This window comes from Protopterus annectens, chromosome 7.part1, assembly GCF_019279795.1.
Source record: "Protopterus annectens isolate FY-2018-M chromosome 7.part1, PAN1.0, whole genome shotgun sequence".
In the NCBI taxonomy this organism is placed as follows: Eukaryota; Metazoa; Chordata; order Ceratodontiformes; family Protopteridae; genus Protopterus; species Protopterus annectens.
In genome coordinates, this window is record NC_056740.1 from 522,094,332 (window position 1) to 522,119,109 (window position 24,778).

The following is a 24,778-nucleotide window of genomic DNA, read 5'->3' on the forward strand; positions in this document are numbered from 1 at the left end:
AGTATATGCAGAATGTTGTACAAGGCATCTCCTCTGCACATCTGATATTTGGGCTTGATGTTGAAGTTTATAAACTACAGGATCATGTATGGAGAAATGATATCTTGACTATGACTAGACTAACCCTGGATTTATCGCCTACACAGACAGAGAAAGAGCTGCCTACAGAGTGAGTGACACATGTCTGCTCATCCAGACCAGGAACAAAATGTTTGCAGAGTTCAGGCACATCAGCTGCATTTGTGTGAAAGACCTGATAACCCAGTCCCTGCAGCCTTGACAAGGAAGCACGGAGACTCCCTCCCAAAAATGCTCAACCCCAAAAAATAAACATTACAGCTGTGTGGAAACATGTACGCTTATTTGCCCAATGTAGTGAACATCCAGGACTGAGTCATAATTAACAAAAAGAGGAGTACATACATTGTTTTCGCATGCATTGAATTGTGATACTTTTGTTCTGCATGAGAGACAAAGAACTACTGACAAGTTTTCCTTAAAAAAAAAAAAAAAAAAAAAAACCTTACTGTAACAGATATTCTAGTGAATTAGAAAGAGTAGTAATACATAAAACCTATGTACTGTCAGACTAACGTCTTACAATATGTTGTACTCTTACAAAATTGAGACAAATAAACCTCACACATGTGCTTTGAGGGTATTAGGAAATGTCAGGGCAGGTAGCTATCATCCATTACAATGTTGATTAATACATATATAAAGCACAGTGGAGCCGTGTGGGTGCTGTTATGCAAAGACTATACCCTACTGTGTGGTGATGCAACTAGCTCCCCAGACGTAACTGCAGAGTGACCCATGCGTGAATTGGTGAGATTTCTGGAATTACACAAGAAAAAAAAAAACCCACAGACGAAAAATGTCCATGTCAACGACTACATAGTAGAAGTACAACACAATTGTATAAAGTGGAGACCCAACTTCATATTCCTGTGAGATCATGCAGCAAGTAGACTAAATTTCTGAAAGTCATGACTCAGAACTGAGTCCACTCGTTCGTTCGTCAATAAACAAAACGTAAGAATGCTCTATGTTGACCGAGGTGGAGTTGCGCAGCTGACAAGATCCTGCTGTTTCTCATGTGTGAGATGTACGTCGCTGGATATCTGTAGATGTTTCGCTTCTCTCGTTTGGAGGGAAAGAGTATGTGAAATGCAGGCTTTAGATAAATAACTCACCTACGTGGCATGTTCATCTTAAGAGGCTAGCGAAGGGAGAGTGCAGTAGGAGAGCTTCGTCGCTAACTAATCCTTTACTCCAAGTGCCTGTGGAAGTCATAGCAGCCTGCATGAATTAGACAGCAAAACTTCTCGGGCTGTTTAATTAGACGGTGAGCCATGTTAGCGATTAGTGGGCTGTATACCTTTAAGAGCGCATTGAAGAGAGGGAACTCCTAGGGTCAAGGAGCCATACAGGGATATCGGAATTATGGCGACGAGTCTGGAGAAAAAGAAACCAGTCTAAGTGATGTCTCGAGGGTAGTGGATCATACGAACATTGGATGTTGTAATGAGACCAGCTCTCAAGGTAAGTTTGTACTTTTAAGCAGAGATAAGCTATTTGATTGCATCTGTCAAACCTTCGCTGACCTTTACAAGGGAAATATTACACCTTTTGAGTTGGTTTGTCCGGGCATTCATTAAAAGCCCTTTTGAAAACCACAACCGCTTCCTCATAGCTTTGTGCTGATAGCTGGGCACCCTGGTGAGCAAAAATGAGAGTATTGGGGTACCTCATCTGAAACCTGATCTGCTTTTTAATCAGATAGGCACAGAAAGGGGCTAGTTTTTGTCTTTCCTGTTTAATTGGTGCTGGTAGGTCAGGAGATAGATATATTCTGTTACTCTTCCATTCTATGAATTTTCTTTTTTTTTGCTGCACTTGTTAGCTTGTACACGTGCTGGTAGTTTAAGATCTTGACATACACTGGTCTCAAATTTAGTTTGTCAGAAGCTGGTCTTAAGGCTCTGTGTGCTCGTTCTATAATTATTTTGTCTGAGAGAGGTTCTTTATCCAGGAATATAGAAAAGATTTCAGATACGCTCTCCAGTAAGTCAAATTGTGTAACCTGTTCTGGGATGCCTCTGATGATGAGGTTGTTGCGTCTGGATCTGGCTTCCAAGTCTGTTAATTTCTGTTGAATACTCCTTATATTTGTGTCATTATTCTTTTGCTCTATTTGTATCTGGTCAATTTTAATCTCATTTTCTAATACCCTTGCCTCAGTTTTATCCATTCTGGTTAATATTCTGTCAATGGAGTCATTGAAGGTTTTAAGCTGTTGTGGGAGGTCTTGAATTGCTGACTGGATGGGTTGTAAGGCAATCTTTAGTTCCTCCATGTAGTTTGAATCAGATTTCTCTTTCGATGTTACTGGTGGCGTCTTGGGTGCCTCTTGTTGTTTGGTAGTTCTGGCCCTCTTCGGGGTGACTTCTTTTTCTGGAGAGGCTATAGTTGAAAATTTTGCTTTAGTGGTTTGAGTTTCCATGTGATCTAGATCTTTTGACATGGTTATGTATATTATTCAGTGCCTTATTTCTTCACAGGAGTAGTAGGCCTCCGAGGCCTACAGCACATGCAGCCCAGACTGGCAGTAGTAGAAACAAAAGAATCAGGCACAATCCTTTACATCGAAGATTCTCCCTTCTTCGAGAAAGTAGGTAAGCGCAGCAGGTGAGATTCTTGATTAATCTGTAATGTTATTAAATCTTGAGAAGGCTTTCTGACCTTAAAATTAGCTGTTGAATTGTATGTGAGTGGCAGAGCTCTGAGGAAACACTGCATATAGGATGGCAGCCATTTTAGAATCCTCTTTAACACCTCTTCTGCCTTTATACCAAACAAGGTATCATGTTGTAAAGCAGCATCTAATAATTTTGCTTTAACATGTCAGGCAGATTTTGTTCCTTTAACCAAGCATGTCTCCTAATGACAGAACCTGTAACAGCGGCCCTGCAGGAGGCCTCCAGAGAATCAAACCCACATTGCAAAGTATGCTTTCCAACTTGTTCAGCTGCATGCAATAAATCCTGCATTTCTTTGTTTTCTGCACATTCAGAATTTGCCATAATTTTCTGTTTAAGCAGTGTCATGATATATTGCTGATATTTGAGCATATGAAACTGGCAATTTAAAGCCCTTATAGCCAAAGTAGTAGATGTGTAAACTTTTTTCCCCATCTACCTAGAGCCCTGGAATCCCTGTCAGACGGGGTAGGATTTTTTGCAGTATAAGCCTTGACCCCCTTTGGACCCTGAGAAATAGTTTCTTAGTTTGCAGAAGGGTTTTTGAAAAGAAATTTATGAGAGTTAGGGACCCTGTAGTATCTGTCCGGCTTAACAGGAGCTGGAGGTAAAAAGTCAGGGGTCAGACTAGACTCCGAGAACACATCATCTACAATGTCCAACACAGGTTGGATAGCTAGAGGCCTGTGTTGAGGTAGTAAAAGGAAATCTCTGAGCTTTTTCTTAGATTCTGAAAAGTCTTGGCTCTCCCAGTGAAAGTGCTCCCTCATGGTATGCAAGGTTTCCCCAAAAGAGTAGCCCTCAGGAGGAGAAGCTGAAGGAATTGATTCTTCAGCATCAGAATCCTCATAGGGGGTTAGAGAACATTCCTGATCAGAAGAGGAATCAGAAGAAATGGAAACCTGATCTGAAGATTCATAGTCTGTCTCTTGCCTAGGCCTCTTTATCAGGAGGGGGATGGGAACCCCTGATCAAGGTAATTAAGTCTTTGACCATTTTGGGCATGGCGGCCTGTCCTTGTGACTGGTGAACTTGTTTCTTTGCCTTTAAAGATGTCTTAGTCTTTGTCTTTGAAGTAGGTTTAATATATAATTGTTTAGGTCTGAATACACCCTCAGAAGCCGATGCCTGCTCAGCGGCTCTGGACCCATCTGAGGGAATAGTCTACATGGCTCCAATACCTTGAGTTTCCAGCGGCCTGGCCGACTCCACGTGGAAGTCGGTAGCGGCTTGCGACTCTAAAGTAGTGGGCGTCAGGGGCTGCGAAAGTGTCTCACTGAGAACCAGCGACTTGCTTAGGAGAAGCTTTGTCATCGATTTTGGACCTCGGTTGCCTGTCCTTTTCTTTTTCTTTGCATTTTTTTGTGAACTCCGGTAGTCGGATGGCTATCCGACGACATTGTATAATTAAATCTTCGCCCAAAATAGCTTAATGAAAAATCATACCGATGCTTAATAGTGCATTGGTTAAATCTAGCACAAAACTGACAACTAGCAACGTCATGGTCAGGGCCTAGGCAAGGAATACAGTAAGAATGAAAGTCCTTATGAGGTATTTGCTTCCCACAAGATATACAATTATTAACTTTTTCTGACATCAGTCTGGAGCAAGAAAAATGTTTCCCCAACGGGGTACTTAGCTTTTAATGAATACTTTGGATCTGAATCTTGAACATGAAAATCTCAGGAGTCGGCCGACCGGCACTTGCAAACTACTTCTGCTTCGGGCACCACGCAGCAAGAAAGACTAAATAAAATGGCATCGGCTGCATCTTTTATACCCCTGACGATCTGACGTCAGGGAAGAGGCGACAGCAACTGAAGCAGGACCCAAGACTTTGGAATTCAGGCCGACTGAGGGCAACCTGCCAACAGGATAACCCAAATGTAATGACTGCAACAGTGAAACTCGAAGAACATCTGGTTATTTATATCCTTGGTTCCAGGACAGAAAAAATATGCCCCTGTGGTATTACCTGATATTCTAACATCTCCTAAATGGAACACTTACACTGTGTGTTTTATTTCTAAATAAATACAGCCCAACCCTTCCTACCTAATTTTATAACCCACCCTCACTCAGCTCTCTTTCTTGTGAAGCCTATCTACTATGCAGGAAAGCCTTAAAAATATGAGTCGTTAATACGGAAAAATGTTCTTTCTCAATTTTGCAGCTCATCTGTTGGGGTTTTACAGTTTGCATGTGTATTTTATTTTGTCCTTGCTGCTTGCCTACAGTAAGTTTCTCCCATTAACCTAATGGATGGCACTATAAAGCAGGCATCCAGCTTTAGTAGCAGTCCTTCCCGATTCCCCCACTGCAATCTGAATAAATGTAAATCCTACCACCAGGTCTCTAACATGCATACTTCCATGCGATGCCTGCTGCAGTGTGCACATGTATACCATGGTTGCTCATAACTGGCCCCTTTGCTGCCCTTTTTATGATGCCTGGCTTCCACCTGGCGTCAAGTCTTACAGTGGGCTCTGTTGGCATGTTACTATGTCACTGACTAAAATGGAATTAATTAGTGGGATAATCTGAAAAATATATCATCTTATTTAGCTGCAACTGCTGTTAAGACTACTGCTGGTATCTGACTGCACTGGATTTTTCCCACCAACCTGTCCAGTCTCTGTTGTGCTTTTAAACTTGGTGGCTTATGAACTACCCGGCCTTACTGTAAAATTGATTTTAGAAGCTCCTCCCAGTCTCATATCATCTGCTCATTCTACTGAGCAGTGGAACCACAAACAGGGAAGGCCTGCCCCTTAGACTCCTTAAAGCTTGAGTTAGCCTTTGATCTGATATTGTTAATCCTCGTTCATTCCTTACGCATGGGTATCGGTTCCAACCTCGGAACCGAGCTGGCCATTTTCCAAGCTCACGTCAGCTTCAAACTCTGGAGCTAAACTCTTACCCACAATCCCCCTCTCCCTGTTAGCTCAGATTTTGTTTGTCTCATTGCCATTTGGTCGTGTAAAGCTGCTTCTCTTTAACTAAGTGCAGTTATTTGTTGTTTAATAGTCTCTCATATTACTTTTCTGTCAGAAAAGTTTCTATTTCATTGTCTCTTACCCTATCGCATCTAGCGTACATATTTTCTTCAGGTTTTTCTGCTCTTTTCTCTACCTTTTTACAGCAAGGTATTCTCTCTTTACCATCGTTGGTAATCCTTCCCTTTTTTCTCATACCTTCGGGTATTCTTTTGTACCATTGCTGGTACCCTTTTCTGTTAATTAATTTGCTGTCATGGCAGATAAAGGTAGTCCGGGGTTTAAGTGGTGTTCTGATTGTGGACACAAACTACCTACTTCTGATGCACACTCTTTGTGCGTTTTTTGTTTGGGGCCGTCCCACTTGTCTGTTGACCTGCCCTGTACTATCTTTGGAAACTTTTCAAACAGAATTTTGTTGGAAAGGAAAAACAAGCTGTTGCTGAAGGGACTTCTTAATTCTACCTTTTAAGAGGCTATTTCTGGGTCGGAGGTCTCAACCCCTCCTAGAGCCCATAAGAAAATCTTGGATGTTCCTACCAAGGCTAAATCTTTGCCTTCGTCCCCGGCTGGGGACTCCCACCAACCAAAACCTAAAAAGGCTAAAGTTTCGGCTCCAGAGCTCACTTACTCAGCCCCAGAGCTTTCTGAGCCTAGATCTTCGGCACCATGGCCTTCAGCTCCATTAGTGATCTCGGCTCCGTCTTCTCCTGCAGCCTTCACTATATCGGCAAAGAGGGGCTCCTTGGTTCAGATTATTACCACTGTATCTGCAACGACAGTTCAGTCGGCGCAGACCTTGACCACATCGGTTCTTACATCATCCTTGGAACCGATGCCTTTATTGTTGACTCCAGTTTTGTCGGTTCCAGCTTCGGTACTGGCAACCACTTTGGCACTGATCCCTGTGTCAGTGCAGACCATGACCTCGGCACGGATGACTTCTTCGGTGCAGACACCCGTAGTCCAATCTCTCTCGGCACAGTTGTCCTCAGTGCAGATTGGTGAGTTGGGCACCGAGTTTGCCTCTTCTGTGGACATGCCTGTTTCTCCCTCAGTCTCCGTGAGGTCCACTAGAAGCCTTTCTGAACAAGATGTGCTGCATCTTGTGGATCAGGTGCTCTTGGCCAGAGGTATCCCACCCCTCAGGAACTATCCTTCCTTGGGAGGTGATCACCCGTCTCCAAAGACCCCTTCTTATTCTCCTCCTTCATTGCCTTTGAAGTCCATGGATATAGCACAGTCTTCCCCTTCTGCGGTCCCCTTTATGGATCTCACTAAGGAACCACAGTTGCCTTCATGGCAGGAAAGGTTTTCTATGACCCAGGATGTCAGTTGTGACACGCATAGTTTGCTGCTCCACAGCCATCCAGGGACTCCGGGTCGGCAGGCTGAGCCACTTAGGGGAGGTTTTACCCCTGTCCTAGACATTCACTCCTCTTCAGGTGGACCAGCCTTCCAACTGATGGAGAAGGCTTTCACTGCTGCTGGTGATTCTGGACTGTCTATCCCTCCACCCTCCTCTGGTTCACTGGTTTCACAAGTCGCACCTAGCGGACACCGGGTGCAAGGGCCTCAGGACATATTCCCACAGGAATCCCCTTTTCTGCCGTCTTCCCCAGCTTCCCCCGCTGAGGAGATCCACCGGAAAAGTTTGTGTAAGAGGAAGCACATGGACTCCACAAAGGAGTCCCTCACTGAAGAGACAGATTTTGATGAGGGGGAAGGATCCCCCTGGTCACCCTCTGAGGTATCCTTTGGTGATATCCTCGAAATCCTTAAACACAGAGGTGACTGGCAGCCCTCTAATTCGACCTCTGAGGAATCTGTGTTCCTGCAGGCCTTTTGCGCCTGGCCCCCTACCTCCTGGGTTACTCCACCTGCCGATGAACTTGTCCGGCTTATTGTGCAGCGTGCTTGGAAGGCTCCTGATACCATCAAAGCTATACCCCGGAGGCCAGATAAGATTTTGTCCCCTCTTGCTTCGGATCCCCATTGGTCAGAAGGTCTTCCTGTGGATGCTTTGGTGGTGGCGGCTGCAACAAAAAAGGATCTGGCAGAAGAAGAAAGCCAGACTGTCCATCCGCCTAACAAAGAGTCCCGGGCCCTGGACAGGATAGGGAAGTGCACCTTTGCATCAGCAACCTTTACTATCAGGTCCCTGAATTATATGGCACACTTTACCAGGCTTCAAAGGGATCTGATTTCTGAGCTCTCTGAAACCTTGGCTGGTGCCATGTCTGATGAGGTCTGTGACAAAGCGGCCTCTCAGTTGGCCACCACTGAATCAACATCGAACTCCTCTATGCGACTGATATCTCATGCATCAGAAGGAGCAGCTAGAGCAGTGGGTTCAGCTGTGGTCTTGAGACGACATGCCTGGATGCGCTTGTGCAATTTCGCGGAACCCTTTAAGACTTCCTTTCTTAACACTCCCATTGAGGCCTCCTCGTTGTTTGGGCCCAAAGTTAAAAGCACACTGGCCAGATGTGAACAGGACGGTAAGACCCTTTCTGCCATAGGTGTCCGTTATTCTTCCCCTCAACGTGCTTTCTCCCGAAACCAAAAGAGTGGGAAGATATGGTTCAAGAAATCTCAGGGTCCTTTCCGTGACACACAGGCCGAGTTCTCCCCTAGAGGCAGAGGGGGAATCTCACAGGGAAGACACTCCTTTTGGGGCAGAGGGGGTCTGCATAACAAGGGTTCCAGGGATTCTTTCCCTGGTCAATCCTACCAGCGCTCCTGAAGAGCGGCCCAACTCCTTTCCTCTGGAGGTGGTTAGGGGACGTGTCTCCTTGTACCCTTCTGCCTGGCTAACCATCACCACCGATTCTTGGGTACAAAGGATTATAACCAGAGGTCATCATATCCCCTTCAATCTTTGTCCCGTCCCTTCAAAAAATCTTCCTGATGTTCCAACCAGTCAAAGGGAAGAAGCAGCACTAGAGATAGAAAAGCTGCTAAGAAAGAGAGTCATCCAAATAGTCCCTCCAGACCAAATAGGATCCAGATTCTACTCAAGACTATTTTTGGTGCCAAAGAAATCTGGGGACTGGAGACCAATTTTAGATCTCAGTGTATTGAACAAGTTTGTGAGAGATCAAAAATTCCGAATGGTCACAATACAGTCTATCCTCCCGCTTTTGGAAAAAGATGATTGGATGTGCACGATAGATCTTCAAGATGCGTACTACCACATAAAAGTGAACAGGCCATCAAGAAGATTTCTGCGCTTCCGTGCAGCAGCCAGTCACTATCAGTTCAGAGTACTGCCCTTCGGACTCCCTACAGCCCCAGAGTGTTCACAAAGTGCATGTCAGTTGTCACAGCTCACTTGCAACTTCAAGGTTTCCAGGTGATTCCATACATAGACGACTGGCTCATTTCCGCCCCCACCAGACATCTACTGGAAGAAGCCCTGGCATAATCTCCCCTCGCTGCTCAAAGGCTAGGCATAACCATAAACTGGCAAAAATCCAATCTCACCCCATCTCAGTCAACAGAATTCATAGGGGTTATCTTGGACACAAAGAATTGCAGAGCTGCTATTCCAGAGCACAGAATTTTAAGGATAAAGCAACAACTGATTCCAATCCTTTCAAGGGAGAAATCCATGGCTCACTCGGTTCTACAGCTGTTGGGTTCCATGGCAGCCTCCATCACCATTGTTCCCCTGGCCAGGTTTCACATGAGGCTTCTACAATGTCTACTGCTCAACCAATGGTATCCTTTTTCAGCATCCTCTCTCAGCCATGATTCGAGTAACCCACAGGTGCAAACAGGATTTAAATTGATGGATGACACACAATCTGTCACAATGGTCTCGCCTCAAGCAACCCAAGCCACAGTGACCACAGATGCCTCCCTGATGGGGTGGGGGGGGGCTATGTCAGGGACAGGACAGAGTCCAAGGCACTTGGTCCAAACTGGAGGCCCATCTGCATATAAATGTTCTAGAGCTGAGGGCGGTGCTTCTGGCATTGCAAGCATTCCATCCCCTGCTGCCATCTGGGATGATTGTGATTCAATCAGACAACATGGTGGTGGTCTGGTACATCAACAAGCAAGGTGGAACCAAATCTTACCCCCTTTGTCGAGAGGCCATGAGGATATGGCAATGGGTGATGGCTACCAACTGTTTTCTTCTAGCAACTCACATTCCCAGGAGTTCCAACATGATAGCAGACAGACTCAGCAGATGCATTCTTCAACCTCACGAGTGGTCCCTGAATCCCTTGATAGTGGCAGAGATCTTCCACCGCTGGAGCAGTCCTTGCTGCAACCTCTTTGCATCCCCGACCAATTACAAATGCAGCAACTACTTCGCCCTGATTCCCCCGTGGGACAGTCACCCAGGGATACTTTAGTCCACGATTGGTCCTTGGGTCTTTACGCATTCCCACCCTTTCCCCTCATTCCCCAGTTTCTGAAGAAAGCCCGTCGGTTGAAGAGCAAGGTGATCCTCATAGAACCATATTGGCCTCGACAGATTTGGTTCCCCTTCCTTTGGCCTCACCTACTAGATCAACCATGGATTCTCCATCCAACCCCGGAGTTGATCTCACATCCACAGAACCCGATTCATCCCAACTTGAACAGCCTGAATCTCACGGCTTGGCTACTCCAATTCCCTTGATTGCCAGGCAGAATGATCTTTCTTTACCATCACGTGATATTCTCATTGCATCTCATAAGTCTTCCACTAGAATTACTTATCTGAGCAAGTGGAAAAGTTTTACCTGTTGGTTGAAAGATAAACAAGTAGATCCCTACTCAGCACCAGTGTCGATAATACTAGACTATCTGGCCGACCTTTTTCAATCGGGTCTATCGGCCATTAGAGTTCATTTGGCTGCAATTTCTAATTTTCATGAGGGTGTCCAAAATTCCTCTCTTATGTCCCACAAACTGTGCAAGACCTTCATAAAAAAGGTGTGAATCATCTGAAGCCACCTTTTAAAGAACCTATTCAACCATGGGATTTATCATTAGTTCTACAAGCTCTGACAGTAGCACCTTTTGAACCAGCCTCTTCTTGCAACCTCAAGTATTTGTCATGGAAAACCTTGTTTCTGGTCACTAGTACTTCTGCCAGACATATTTCTGAGCTCCAAGCTTTATGTATCAAGAGTCCATACTTGATTTTTCATAGAGATAGAGTGTCTCTGAGAACTAATCCATCTTTTCTGCCAAAACTGATCTCTGAAATGTCCATTAATCAAACCATTGAATTGCCAATTTTCTTTCCCAATCATTCAAACAGAGGAGAGTATTGCCTACATACCCTAGATATTCACAGGCAAATCCATTTTTACTTAAACAGGACTAGGTCCTCTCGTAAATCTGACCAGTTATTTTTGGCCTTTTCTGGACCTAGATTAGGATCTGCTGTTGCTAAGGTCACATTAGCTAGATGGCTGAAGGACTGTGTGACCTTTATTTATACACAGCGTAATATCTCGTTGCCTACTACCATGAACGCTCATTCAACAAGGTCGGTGGCAACTTCTGCTGCCTTCCATGCCAGAGCTTCCTTACATGACATCTGTGCATCTGCAACTTGGGCTACACCTCATACCTTCATCAATCATTACAAATTGGATTTGGCTACCAGGGCAAGAGCATCTTTCGGTTCTATGGTGCTCACGAATGTCCTTCCATGAGAGCCTCCCAGGAATAGAGGTAGCTGGGGACTCTGTCCCATGCGTAAGGAATGAACGAGGATTAACAATATCAGATAAAGAAGTTATGTCTTACCATAACGTTCCATCTGTATTGTTGATCCTTGTTCAGTCATTACGACCCTCCCTCCTTCCCCCCCTATGGTTTGCAGTGGATCACACCATCCGGTTCTCTTAGGTTATTTGACCAGAGGTAGCCTCTACCTTCTTTGACTTGCAAACTCAATCTGAGGTAACAAGGAGAGGGGGATTGTGGGTAAGAGTTTAGCTCGAGAGTTTGAAGCTGACGCAAGCTTGGAAAATGGCTGGCTCGGTTCCAAAGTCGGAACCGATACCCATGTGTAATGACTGAACGAGGATCAACAATACAGATGGAACGTTATGGTAAGACATAACTTCTTTTTTTGTATCATTCCACTCAGTGCATACTGCAATATTTAAAGCACTAATCACTTTTCCACCTCCTTTTTAAAATCTGTGACATCTGGGACTTGACTACCAATCACATTGCTTCTCAGTTATAAACATGGGAACAGTGCTATAGTTTTGTTCCTAGTGAGCGAAGAATCTTGGGGATATTATTTCCTAGCCTTCCTAGAGATTATCAAATACCAGAAAGCCTGAAAATTGTTTCTTAGAAGTCAGTCTAGGATTAATGCTGCTACTTTGCTTCTGGTGAGAGAAAGAACAGAGGGGCATTCATTCCTGCTGGTCTCTAATTGGGCACAACAGGAACTGAACCCAGTGCTTTCACACATTTAGGGTTACCACCTGTCCCACTTTGTGAGGGACAGTCCCTCTTTGGGCAATTGTGTCCTGCAAAAAAATTGTAAAAATGGCAAATGTCCTGAGATTTTAGGGCAAAATTATTTCCTATATGTTATGTAATAGTTGCATAAAACAGTTATTCTGCATCTGAAACACCTAAATGTTATAAGAAACAGAATAAGCAACTAAAATGGTACAAGAATAAGCTTTATGTAGGCAAAAAAGTGAAGTTCTGTCATTTGTACTCGTCATGGGTATGTTTTGGCCAGCAAAATCTGACGTTTATACCAAAAATGTCCCACTTTGGACATTTGAAAAGGTGGCAAGCCTACACACATGGCAACAGTCTCACAGCACTTACAGCTAAATAAGAAATGCATTTCTTTCTCTGCTCTTCCTGATAATTAGCATATTGTTCTGTTAATTTTAAATGACTTGCAGTCAGTACTGTCAAATGTTAAGAGCTTTGCGTTTCTTTTGGTATAAAAACTGTGCTAACTTTTAAATGAAATAGAAATAAAATTAAAAATTGTCAGTGATTTTTGAGCTTGCCTCTCTTTCCACCTCCATTACTGCATAGCTCCCAGACATCCCTAAAATGGACTAAGCAAGTATTCAGAGAAGGAATCCAAACTTTTTTTTTTGCACTGTGTTTTCTTCAGAAAACAGCATAATACTAATAGCATTACATTAACTGAAAAATATAAGACTGATTACATTTTATTTAGTCAGGTAATAATTAGATTCAATTTACTACTGTTCAGTGTTATTTATTTTTGTTTCCATTTTCTATTGCATTTTTTCTCTTACATAAACATGTATATACAAAATCAATAAAAACTCTTGAAAGCAATTATTTTCCAAGATTTGGAAAATTATATTGTAAATTTTGACTGCATTTTGTCCAGTTCCTTCTGTCACTGTATTGGCAGTAAATTATCCCTACAAAGAGAGACAAAAGCATAAGACAGTGGGAGGGTGGCATAATGGTTAAGGCGGTTACCTTACATGCACAAGGTGCAGGGTTTGATTCTCACATGGGGTAATTGGCTAGACTTAAAATGGCCCACAAGGGCAATTAGGCTAGTAGTAATCTATGAACCTATCTATCTATGACATCTACAAGGAAGCAGAGAGATGGCAAGTTGTATACACCACTGGTAAGGGTAAAAGTTTAATTACGGTTATCCCACATGGTTCATAACAGAGTGCTTTCCAAATGCAGCTATTTGAGACGACCAACTTAAAAAAAAACACCAAACATGTTTACTGTATTATTCAGGACAGTATTTTCTTTGGCTTCACCTGCTTTTAACATAAAAATTTCCTGCAAACATCCTGCAACTGTTTATTTTCTCTAAAGTGAGAAAAAAAGGAAACACTTTTACTTACTTCTCTTTTTTGTTATGTGGTTCAGTACTATATCCATATTAGCTTCTGGACATAGCATTACATCTTCTGGCAGCTTGAAACAGATGTTTACGACTATGTGCTTCTAGAGCTACACTTACAGCAGTCTTGGGTTTAATTCCCACTACCTCCATTTGCTACTGTGTGATTCTGAGAAAGTCACTTATCAGATCCTGAGTTGTCTTGAAAAAGTTATTCCATCCCTAGTGGGCTTACATACTTAACATTTTTTATGAATTATATTCATTTTGGTATAACCTATATATCCATGTCTTCAGTTTTAAACTTCAGCAAATAAATAATATACAGGATACATATTCTGTACTTTTTTGTCACCTCAGCCATGAAAATTAGGCCATTAGAAGCATACTGTACTAAGACACAGCATACTGCTTTGCATGCTTAAGATATAGTGCTTAGGGTGAATACTGTCTATAGTTTTCAGATTGCTATAAATCTAAAATCAGAAGACATGGTGGAACAAGTACAGGAAAAGTCAACTGTGTCACACTGTGTTTAACAATAAAAGTACAAGTAAATGGACAAGTCCTGGAATATTAGTTGTAATGAGGTACTCAGAGAAACATTAAAAAATACCATTAATAAAAAGAGGGTGTTGTTTTTCTGTTACATTTTGCTGATGTACAGATGATGATTATAGATATCTGTATACACACACACACACGACTGTGAATAATGTAAACAATTCTTCTTTTCTGAAATTTAGTATTTTACTTTAACTTCACCTCCTTACACACATGTATATATATTGCTCTATTTCTGACTTATCCTACATAGATATGTACTTGGTGTTTATCACTGTACATTTTTAAATCTCTACTTGTACAAAAGAAAATAATTACTCGGGTATAGCAATTCGGCATTTTCATTACTGTTAAAAAAAATGGCAGTTAACTCAAACTCAAAAAATGCTATTTAAAGTTGGGGTGGAAGGCTGGACTAATGGTTAAAGTGCTTACCTTACAGACACAAGATGCAGGGCTTGATTCTCACAGGGGGTAATTGGTTAGGCTTAAAATGGCCCATAAGGGCAGTTAGTCTAGTATAAACCTATAAACCTATGAACACACAGTGACCCCTGGTCTGCAGGGTTACCAAGCTCCTGAACTGGAAAACCCTGCAGTTTGAGACCTATACACAATCATCATAATTTTATTTATTTATTTATTTATTTTTTTTATACAGAAGAACTTAGAAATTCCTCCTAAACTTCAGCATATAAACTACTGCAAAATGTTGCCCTTGTTAAATGCAAACAATGCATGATAATTTCAGTGACAAAGTCAACATCCACATTGATACGTCATTAATAGGCAGCATGTAAATGCTTAATAGGTTATATGTTTCACTGACTGGAATGCATTTTAAGCTCCCGAAGGCTTACTTAATGCAGAAAGTGCTGCCAAAGGTTTTTCATCAAAACTCTGAATTCCTTGGGGGGGAGGGGTGTTACAGGTAGTAGCATTCATACAACAGTAATTTACAGAATTATGGCAATAAAAACTCAACAAGGCATGAGTTTGCAGCAGTAAGGAAGTGTTGGAAAGGTTGGCGAGATCAGTCAGTACTGAAAATGGTTACATCATTCCTGAGACACAGGGAACTCCCTTCTAGACAATTGCAATCAATAATAATAACTTGGTTTACAATCAAAATGTGGAAATGCAGCTCGACGAAAACAGGTTGGTCGAACGTGTGTTCTACCAATGCCCATAATGTTGAACTGAAAATATATGACTTCATATTAGCAAACGTGAGTACACATTTGCTAATATGAAGCTGACATTTTGCATTGAGAATGCAGTACAGAGCGGATCGGGAAATGTTCCCTTTTCCTCACTATAGTGCGATCTTGAAGCTGGTATATATAATATGCAGGGGGCTTAGCCCCTTACAAAAATGTTACTGGTAATATGGACTTTTGACATTGGAACTTCCGCTGCTTGAATGTTGATTCCGTGGTTACCATTCCAACATTTTGGTCATTCAGTATTACCAAATAGAGATAAACAAGTCGATCATTTTGCGGAAAAAAGTTTTGATTTTCCACATTTTGATAGCAAACCTAGTTACTCTCACATTTGTAAAGATTTCCATTTGCACTCTATTTTAAAATCAATGGTGCTGCGGTAGCGTTGTCGCCTCACAGTAATACGCTGTCCTATTCGATTCTCAGCTAGAGCATCTTCTGTGTGGAGACATGCGTGAATGGGCGTACCTTCGTTGAAGGTTGTGCATCAGAGCTGGCAACTCGGCACGTAAAAATCTACTGCCAATCATTAGCGGACCGGAGTTCCGCTGTGGCAACCCCTAACCGGGAAAAGCCGAAAGACACAACAACAACATTTTAAAATTAATATAGTGGCAATTTTTACACGTTGTATTCATGTTACTATTTCAGTTTTAATAGGCTTGATATACTTCAAAATACTGACATCCTAAGCTGTAAAACACATTGTTAAAGGCTGACAGAATTTTGAAATTGTGATTGTGTTATTACAACAGCAACTCAGCTGGGAGACTGTGAATTAAACACACACACACACACACACACACACACACACACACACACACACACACACACACACACACACACACACAAAACCTAGAATCATAAAAAAATCTGGACAAATGCCAATGAAAAAGAGGTACAACTGGCCAAACATATGTACACTGGTTTGCATAAAATTTGCATACAGAATTATGTAACCCCCACCCACTCCAGTGGAATTGTGGGATGCCAACTTTGAAACAAACTGAAAAACAGACAAAATATTAAACACAAAATAAATACAAGAACATTTTACTTATATTAGAACTTGTAAAACTTTGAACTTTTGCCAAACTAAAATAAAAATGTATTTTATAAAAATAAAATTAACTGCTTCTACACTAATATTAAATAACACAAAATATAACCAGAACAAAATTTATATTAATTTCTAAACTTCTTTATATTAACATCTGAAGAGGATGCTAATGAAAACTAGTCTTGGGGAAAGAATGCAACTCAGGATACTAAATAAATTGTAACTCTTTAGTCCAAAAGAATTTCTCAAGGCTATTAAACTTAATCTTGTTTACAACCCAGATGTGACTGCTCACATTAATACCACTCTATTACTTTGTTACCTGCTTGACGAAAACGGAAGGATATAATTTTTGCCCCTATGGCAATTCCAAGTTTATAAGCTGTCTGTGCTCTGCATTTTACAAACATATTCTACTCTGCTTTCCTCCTCCCCAAAGAATTAAAACTATAACTGCTTCATAATCGCTTTGAAGATACAAGAAACAAAGAGCAGTGCTTCTAAGCCCATAACTGTATTATGTCTAGCATGTAACATATTAGGCAGTTATTTCTGAGGGGCAATATTTTTTCTAACTCAAGAGCAACATTTGCCCTGCTTAAAACATATTTTGATATGAATAAACAAGCGAAGAAAGCAGCTATGTCAAAAATCATGTATACTTGACTTGAATCGAAAACAATTTATCAACAGAATAAAATACGTCTTTTATCTAGTTTGCTATTGCTAGCAATAGACAGACACAAACACAAATGTACATTGCACCTTTAATATATACTACCCACAACATAACAGAAGATCCATGGTGGTGCAGCGGTAGCGTTGTTGCCTCACAGCAAGAGGTTCTCCCGTTCGATTCTCAGCTGGAGTGTGGGGAGTGCCTTCTGTGTGGAGTCTGCATGTCCTCCCCATGGTTAGGTGGGCATACGAAAGACATGCGTAAATGGGCGTGCCTTCATTGAAGGTTGAACGTCGAGCTGGCACCTCGGCGTTCGTGAAAATCTACTGCCAATCATTAGCAGACCGGAGTTCCACTGTGGCGACCCATAACCGGGAAAAGACGAAAGACAACAACAACCCACAACATAACAGAACAAATCTGTGCAACTGTTTTTAACAACTAGTCACATGAATACTTATATCCGCGGCCTGCGAACCTTATTAATAGCCTGCCTTAGATGTTTGCAATGCATGAAATCATTGCTCATGCCTCCATACCTCTCAACCCTTAACTCAAAAAATCTGGACAAAGCCATAAATAACGGGGAAACAAAGGCCCAAAAATAGGGACAATTTTTAAATATTGCTGTTACAAGCTTAGAAAGCTAAAATAATAACAGTTTTTCATTTGTATTAATTTTCTGAAGGAGATGAAGTCTGAAAATCGTATACAGCTGTCATTATTTTTTTACTTCAGTCTTCAATTATTTGCTGAAGATTTGCCAGAAAACCACATATGTATGAGAAACAGACCAAAAATATGAAGCAATAATCTGGACATTATGTCAAAATCTGGACAGTTGATGGGTATGCAACATGTTTTGCCCCTGAGTTGTGACTGAAAGGGATTTATAAGGATCAGTCCACTACCTAGGTAAAGCAAACAAAAATACATTAAAAAATAAACATTAAAACATATACACAGTAACCTAATGTAACAGTTTCATTGGGAGACTGGATACAGGATGGAGGAGAGAACCAACGTAGAATTTCATGTTGAGTAGCATTATCCATCAGCATTGGCAAACATGCTTGAACAGTTTACCCAAACGAGTACCTTATAAAGCAAGCTTTTTGTTCAGGGCTTAGTACATAAACATTGGTTCAACAGCCACTCCTTTGAATATGTAGTATTTTATTGTTCTTTTATATTCTCCATTAATTAACAATCTAGTTATGATAACTCATTCATTTATGTGACAATTACATGTACATCCACATACCCAAAACCATCCTAGCACTCAAAATGAGTGACAAAAAACATTCGCAGGACATGTGGCAAATTTATTCTCTTAAGGAGACATTTAAAAATATATACATTCACGTATGAATAGATAAATGCATTTATTGTGCACCGACGGAAAGCATTCTCAGTTCATGGTATAAAACTCTTAAAAGAAAAGGAAACAGATCAAACACATTACATGTGTACTACAACATTTGTGGTTTATGGTGATGGCTGCTCCTGTCCAAAATAGTACGGAAGGAAAACCACAAGAAAATTAAAAGACAGACTTCAACAGAATACAAGAGCAATTCAAAACAACCACTTTTTAACAGCCATGAGTGCAATCAATTTTAAATTGATTAAATTCATGATAAAAATGTGTTTGTGTGTGTGTGTGAGAGTGTGTGTTTGTGTGTGTGTGTGAGAGTGTGTGTTTGTGTGTCTGTGTGTGTGTGTGTGTGTGTGTGTGTGTGTGTGTGTGTGCGCCTATGTGTGCGCGTGTTGTATGAACATATGTGTGTGTTTCTAGAATGGGATCAGGATTAGAAGCCAGGAAAAATACATTGTTTAAAGAACATAGAAGGTACTGAGCTTTAATAATGATAAACATGTACTGGCATTACACTTAAAGAGTTTTATGAAAATGTATATTAAGAATTATATATATATATATATATATATATATATATATATATATATATATATTGGGATGTGAAATATATGCATGTCACTTAAAATGTGACTCTATTGCTGTAACTGGGTTGCTAATTAACATATGAAGGATATCCGAAGACTAATGAAACTGTGTGCATGCAAACTGAAAGGTAGCTGTTCAGAAAAACAGAGCCATAAATAAAAAAAAAAAAAATCACTTAATAAGGCAATCATGCATGATCACTGTTCAGTTCTGTTTTCCTCCTGTGGTATTAGCTCTCTGGAAACAGCAGAAAATGTTAAGCAATAATACTCAAAAACACCTATAACATCAGTTAACATAGGAAAGCAGGGTAATGTTGAACAAAAAATTAGCTACATACATCAAAGTCAGCCTGAGCATTTGCAAGTCGAGCGACGAGAGACATATACTTCTCTCAATCTCAGAGCAAAATGAAATCTAGTGTGTTTTTTTTTTTTTTTTGTGGGGGGTTATATTACCTGGAGGAGCCACAGAAAGTCGATCCACCAGAGATAAATTTCCCCATTCTCTAATTTCCATCGCACACCTGTGCTAGCGCTAGCCTGGCTGGCTGGGACCTGTCTGTCCTGACTCCCGAGTTCTAACTTCAGTCGTTAATTTCAATATTAAAACAGCTGCTCGAGAGTTGCCCTCTGCTCCATTCGCTGATTGCTGTGTGGCTGTGCTGCTGCCACTTTTAATCTAATTCCAAAACCCAAATCCATTTCATAAACTGTTAATGTGCACATACGAATACAGATAACGGTTACTGCAGAGCGTAGTACAAAGGTTAACAAGAGTCTACAACTAGTAGAGACACACTTAAGGTGAACTCACCCATCAACTGAATTCAGAGTTCCAACAGGCTGGCAGTGTGCGTCACGAAGCTCATGTCATTGCGCACACCCCTCCGCATGATGACATCAGCACAACTTTGAAAAAAAATAAAAAAAACCTGGGAAACCCGTGAATTAAAGGGGTCACTTGGGAATTCGTGGCACCCCTTTATTTTGCCCTCAAAACCGTAAATACCAAGGAATTTGGTACAGTTGAGAGATACGGATACACACACACTCACCAAGACAAACAAGATGTAAAATTCTGTCTGTCAAAAATAAGAGTATAGCTTACATTTGCTCCGAAGATATGATTCTGGTAATGATCTGGAAATAAAACAGTCAAATGGGTTATATCTGTGTATTCTATCTTTAACAGAGCTCACACTCAATGAAAAGAGGCTGGCTGTGTAGATCCAGAAGTGTGCACTTTTTGTTGATTTCAGAGGCCTATACCAGTGGTAGCGAATGAGTTCAAAGCAAGTGGAGGGGGCTGCAAGAAGCAACTGAATGGGTGAGGCTCTATTATGACAGGTCAGTGACCACTACCTGTGATCAAACAACAGATGGGGTCAATCACTTTCATTCAAAGAATGCCTCAGTACCCACTCATTACAGCCACTTCATAGACTAAATACATCTTAGATATATAACTGCAATTAATAAGGCCAACCCTGAGTGAAATGGAGCCCTAGACAAAGGGTCCCCATTGTACACTGATTCTCTGCACTTCCTCAGTACACTTCCCCTGCCCCCCTCCCCCGGGCCCCATATTATCCAGATTGGTTTCTTCTTTCTTGTTTCTTTTTAACAGTTTTACCAGCAAGGACCCCACTGTAATAAGGGTGGTGGAAGTAGATGAAATAAGCTGAGGGTCTGTGGGCCACTAGGCCCCCAAAAGTATAAGGGCTCTAGATGCTCTAAGGTGCATCTTAAGATCTTTTTGATAATATTTGCATGTGCTGATGGTCTGAATAAAAATCATAAGTGACAAAAGAAATTCAGTCATATTTTTTCAAGAAAAAATATGTTGTGTCTAAAGCCTACTGTTCAAAGGTAAAAACATAGTAATTCCCAATAGAATGAGATGACAAATGCTTACAAGGATATATAATCCTATCTGGGAATGGTGCCTGCCTCCATACCGGTCAAAAAAACATGGTTACCCTCTGTATCCCTCTGGTGTTATAACTGGTATGAAAGTAAAATCACAAATGACCATTGGTATACATTATACACCTGGGGATCTGGAGAAGGAAACCAGAGCACTTGGATAAAACCAACACACAGGGAGTACATGCAGACCCCACACAGAAGGAATCAAACACAACAACTCGACTACAGAGCTAAGTGCTGTGAGAGATCAATGCTACTCGCTGCATCACTGTGCCAGTGATCAGCTGCGATAAAGTACAGTTTTGTACCTACCATAAATGTAGATGTCCGATAGGAATGCATCTGCAGTCCTTACAAATGGGTTGTCCTGTCGTCAGGCAGCCCTTCGGTCGGCCGGATTCCAAAGTCTGGGTCTGGCTTCGGCTGGTGTCGCGCTTCACCCGACGTCATAGCTGCAGTTTTTCGGGTATAAAGGCATCAGCCGACGCCATTTTCCTCAGTGTTTCTTGCCCCAGATGCCAGGTGCCCTCTTGGATGGCTAAATTTGGATAAATGCCAATGTTTCCAAATAGTAGAGAGCAAACACATAAAATAAGCATGTATGTACATATATACAAACAAATACACCATAATAGATCCCCCCAAGCTAGCTGAAGGATGGCAATTACCCTAGGAGTACCACAGAGGGGAAGGTGGGTGGGTAATCCTGACTGCAGATGCATTCCTATCGGACATCTACATTTATGGTAGGTACAAAACTGTACTATGTCCTTCAAGGATGCATCTGCAGTCCTTAAAATGGGTAGAATACCATAGCTAAACTAGGGAGGAGGAAAAAGGAGAGATTATGGTGTAGTTAGGATCCCTTGCAAAACAGCAGTGGCAAAACCTGCTCGGGATCTAGAGTATAAAGGTAAATTGTAATGCTTGGCAAATGTATGCACGGAGGTCCAAGTAGCAGCCTCTATAATGTCCTTGGTAGCCACTCCTCGTAAGAAAGCTGTGGTAGTGGCTGTAGCCGTTGTGGAGTGAGGCCTGATGTTCTCTGGAGTTTTCTTTCCATGGTAGGAGTAACAAAATCTAATGCAATTTCCTATCCATTTGGAGATTGTCTGTTTTGAAATTGGTTTTCCTTCCTTTCCTGTTGCATATGCTACCAGAAGCTGGTCAGTTTTTCTATTGGACTTGGTCCTGTCCAGGTAGTAGCGTAATTGTCTATGTACATCCAAGGTATGCAACAGCCTTTCTCCCCTGTTCTGTGGGTTGGGGAAGAATGTAGGTAGGTGGATAGCCTGATTTAAAGACACTCTGGATACCACCTTAGGCATAAATGTAGGATTTGTTCTCATGGACACTCTATCTTGATGGAAGATCAGGAAGGGTTGCACTGCCATTAATGCCTGTAGTTCAGAGACCCTTCTTGCTGAGGTGATTGCTAGCAGGAAAGCAGTCTTCCAGGATAAGTATTGTAATTCTGCTGTTGCTGCTGGTTCGAAAGGGGGAAGTGTCAATTTTTCTAGCACAAAGTTCATGTCCCATGCTGGCAATGGTGGTTTCCTGGGAGGTTTTACATTTTTAATTCCTCTCAGAAACTGCCTGATCAGAGGATGTGAGAAGACAGGAGGATCCAAGCTGTATTCTGCTGAAATAGCTGATGCATGTATCTTGATGGAAGAATAGGATAGGCCTGTATGGAAGAGCTCTGCCAACTACTCCAGGATGTTGGCTATGTTTACCAGTGCCACATCTTCTCCCTTTGCAGTACTCCAGATGAGATATCTTTTCCATTTTGCTGCATAATTCTTTCTTGTTGAAGGTCTACGAGCCTCAAGGATTATGTCTTCAACCCTTTGGGATAAATTTGGGTTAATTGTTGTTATGTAATGTTCCAGGCAGTTAGCTGCAGAGTCTTCAGGTTTGGATGCAGGATGTTGTAGTTGTTCTGTGTTAACAGTAATGGGATCACGGGTAGTGCCCATATTTGTTCCCGAGACATGCTCCTCAGCAATGGGTACCAATGTTGCCTTGGCCAGTCTGGAGCTATCAGAATGATTCTTGGACGTTCCTCTTTGATCTTCAAAAGCACCTTGTGCATCAAAGGAAGTGGTGGGAATGCGTATGCTGTCAGGTTTTTCCAACTGAAAGATAGGGAGTCCACCTTCCAAGCAAGTGGGTGGTACGTCCTTGTGCAGAATTTCTTTAGCTGGTGATTGAGTGGGGATGCAAATAAGTCTATTTGTGGTAATCCCCATTCTCTTGTGATGGCTTTGAAGATGTCCGGATGCAGCATCCATTCGTGGGCATCCGTGGTAGTTCTGCTTAATATATCTGCCAGAATGTTTTCTTTTCCCGGTACAAAAATTGCTTGCAACTGAATGTTGTAGCTCAGAGCCACATTCCATAGGTCCAGTGCCAGCCGGCATAGAGGGTATGAATGTGTGCCTCCCTGTTTGTTGATCTATGACATAACTGTGGTGTTGTCTGTCCTTATCATCAACTGACCTTCTTGGAGAAATGGTCTGAATGACTGGATTGCCAATTTTACTGCCAGCATTTCCTTTAGATTTATGTGCAGGCGCAGTTGGTCTCGAGTCCATAAGCCTTGTATGCACATGTCCAGCATGTGTGCCCCCCAACCGAGGTCTGAGGCATCTGTCGTGATGGTTTGGCTTGGTTGACTGTTGCAGAAGGGCAATCCTGTGTTTGATTGACAGGCCTGAGCCCACCATAGGAACTCTTGCTTCAGGCATGGGATTATTGGAATTTTGATTTCTAGGCTGTGCTTGTGTTGAGACCACAAATTCTTTAGGTACCACTGTAGCTTTCTCATATGCAGTCTGGCATGAGGGACCAGAATTATGCAGGATGCCATGAAGCCTAGGGCTTGCAGTACTTTTCTTGCAGTTAGATGGTTCTGCTTTGTTAATGCCAAGAAGTAGAGAGGTAGTTGCTCTTTCTTTTCTGCAGTTAGGAATGCCATTTGTTTTGATGTGACCAGCTCCGCACCCAGAAAGGTTATTCTTTGGGATGGAATCAGCCTTGACTTTTTCATACTGACTGTGTATCCCAGGGCTTGCAGCAGGTAAATGACTCTTTGTAAGTCTTCTGTTAGCTTGCTTTTGTTGTCCGCTTGTATCAGGCAGTCGTCCAGGTAGGGGTAAATTTGGATTCCCTGAAGTCTGCAATGAGCAATTACTGATGCCAGGCATTTCATGAACACTCTGGGCGCAGTAGATAAGCCAAAGGGCAATGCTGAGAATTGATAATGCTCTGATCCTGCAAGAAATCTGAGGTATCTTCTGCAATTTGGTCGTATGGGGACGTTCAGGTATGCCTCCTTGAGATCTAGAGTTACCAGCCAAGACTCCTTGCCCAGCATGGGAAGAAGCTGCTGTAGGGTCAGCATTTTGAATTTTGGAACAATGAGGAATGTGTTTAAAGCGGACAGGTCGAGAATAGGCCTCCATTTGCTCTCTTTTCTTGGTACCAGGAAGAGTCTGGAGTAAAATCCCTTTCCTTGCTCCATAGGTGGTACCTTTTCCACAGCTCTCATTCTTAATAGTTGAGATATTTGTTTTAGAGCTTCTGTCCTTTGAGTAGGTGGTAGGTTTGGCATTCCTCTCTTTCTTGGTAGAGTATGGAAATGGAACCTGTAACCGTGGTCTATAGTTTGCAAAATCCATTTTTCCCTTGTGATGCAATGCCAGTTCTTTGAAAATAAGGTTAGCTTTCCGCCTAAGGGTGCTTCCAGTT

At 41.9% G+C, this 24,778-nt stretch overlaps 1 protein-coding gene across 6 annotated transcripts in view; it reads right to left on the bottom strand.

The window, feature by feature from the left end:
* Positions 1-24,778, bottom strand: part of RAB27A (RAB27A, member RAS oncogene family) — a 1,055,478-nt gene that overhangs the window by 237,020 nt on the left and 793,680 nt on the right. The gene's annotated exons all lie outside the window — the stretch shown is intronic.